Source organism: Gavialis gangeticus, unplaced genomic scaffold (genome assembly GCF_001723915.1).
Source record: "Gavialis gangeticus isolate Ggan-Ray unplaced genomic scaffold, GavGan_comp1, whole genome shotgun sequence".
Taxonomy (NCBI): Eukaryota; Metazoa; Chordata; order Crocodylia; family Gavialidae; genus Gavialis; species Gavialis gangeticus.
In genome coordinates this window covers 58,139,110-58,141,257 of record NW_017729022.1, presented here as the reverse complement: position 1 = coordinate 58,141,257, position 2,148 = coordinate 58,139,110, and the positions used below count along the sequence as shown (strand labels likewise).

Here is a 2,148-nt window from a genome sequence, read left to right as displayed (position 1 = left end):
TGTGCTACATGTTGTTAATGTCTTTCCAGCAACAACTAAAACTTTTACCCCACAAAGATGTCATTTTAATCTCTCTAATCAATGAAGAATGGCAGAATTTAGACTGACTCTCACATTATTAAGCAGTTGTTTCAGTGGAATTCACCTGAATCGCATGTTAGAAAGACATCTGAGTACAACTAACTATTTAAGAACTTACCATAAAAACATTTTTGGCATAACCAAAGTGTCTACTACTTTAAAATAATGACATTTAGAAGGAATCATTCTTAGTTTTAATCTAGTTACAATACTAAAGATCTCTGTACAATCAGGTCTCAATTTTACCTTGTTCAACATGTTCAATAACTCTCAAGGCTTTTCTTGCAGCCCATCCTCCCATGGACACATGATCCTCTGTAGCAGCACTGGTTGAGAGAGAATCCACAGAAGAGGGGTGGCACAAGGCTTTATTCTCAGAAACTGCAAAAGTCCAATGTGACTAAATGGTACATTGTGTAGGCAAAGAGGTGCTAGAAACAACAGACACATCTGAAAGATGCTGCAGTGAGAAACACATCTAATTCAGTGCACACAATGAAGCACTGCAAGTGTGTGGCACTGCTGTGGCTTGACCAAGTCCTCTGCAGTACCTATTACTTTGCCTCTAGAGATGGCAGTCATTAGGTGACTTCAGATGCTGATATGAAACTAACCATAAAAAGCAAAATATATATGAAAAACTAATTTAAAATATATATTACTGCTAATCCCAGTTTTAGCAGTAAACTTCCCTTCTTGCTTGTCCACCCCCATTCTGCCTGGGAGCCACTGGAATATTCCTGTGAGAGAGAAGGGATGGCCAGACCATCTCTACCAGCCAAAAATTCAAACTTTGATTCCTGGTGTAGGTCATACGTAGAGTGCCCTGTTATGTGCTGCTGTGTACCATTACTTCTATGTTAGTTGGCACCCTCTCCTGTGAGGATGCACGGTGCCCACTGGCACCAACCTTGCTACTGGCAGAATGAACTCTTCAAGCGTCCATGAGGACGTTTTACCTTACGGTAGGGACCAAACCACTCTATTTTGACTCCAGAACCAGGAAATTACAAGGACTACTTTTTCTTCCAGCTCCTTTGGTACTAAGCCTTGGGATATCTGGCCTAGAGTGGGAAACATTTGTATAATTTAAAACTAAATAATTCTGTTTCCCCATTTGGCCCATTCCAGCTAAACAGAGCTGTCTTCAGTCTTCTTCTTCTTGCACAAAATCAGTTTCTGACCACCTCACATCAGACCTTTCCAAGTGACCCTCACTTTTTGCAGTGTATGGTTTGCAGGGGTCAAGTGTACGAAACTTCCAGTTGTAAAAGAGTCCCTGAAGAAAGCAGAGGCAAGCTTGAAGAATAGAAGCAGGTCTGGAAAATGGTCTTGTCTGCTGCTTCAGGAACAGGCATTTTTGGTATTTCCAAAGGGATCAGTTTATCCAGTTTCTTTTTGTCCAACATACTATCCAAGGTATAGCTGGAGGAATGACACAGACTATCAGCTGATGCAGCAAACCATTTCTAATGAGCACTGTGCAAACTCTCTCTGTGAATGTCAACCTCCCCTGGTGCTAGGTCAGGGATCACAGCCGTTGGTTCAATCACCCCAAGAGCAGGTTGGTCTGTTTCAAGACTGTACTGTCCATGCCCCATTGTAAACCTCACAACAGGCCCAGTCACAATTCTGGCTCCCATGAAACTTCCCTAATAATAATAAGTTTTTGACTAAGAAGGAATTGTAGGATCAAACCAAACATTTGTACTTGCAGGAGGGGGCTCAGTTGGTAAAATCCATTCTCACTTGAGGAGAGATGAAATAGAGCCCTTTTCACAGTGCTCAAGCTCTATTTGGCCCCAGATTTTTCACTTAGAAGCCATCCAAATAGAATACAGCTACAGCCTCCCTGCCACCTGGGGAGCTCCAGAGCTCCAAGAGCAACACTGACTGACTGACTGCAACCAAGACACTCTCTTCCCAGGTGCAGGAGAGCAACACGCAGCTTGTCGGGACTGGGCCACAAGCCAGTTGGCATGCTTGAGGAAACAACAACAGGCTCCTGGGAGCCTGCACATGACTGATGCTATGAGCTCACCCTGGGAAAAACAGTGTGACCACACA

At 43.2% G+C, this 2,148-nt stretch overlaps 1 protein-coding gene and 1 long non-coding RNA gene across 2 annotated transcripts in view; both read right to left on the bottom strand.

The window, feature by feature from the left end:
• The window catches only part of LTA4H (leukotriene A4 hydrolase), an 83,214-nt gene that overhangs the window by 6,504 nt on the left and 74,562 nt on the right, over nucleotides 1–2,148 (bottom strand). The window lies entirely within an intron of this gene.
• LOC109295910 overlaps nucleotides 328–2,148 on the bottom strand; it is a 10,130-nt gene continuing 8,309 nt past the window's right edge. Inside the window, exon 3 of the long non-coding RNA XR_002096860.1 lies at nucleotides 328–462. This is a non-coding gene — a long non-coding RNA (uncharacterized LOC109295910). The remainder of the gene's footprint in view (nucleotides 463–2,148) is intronic.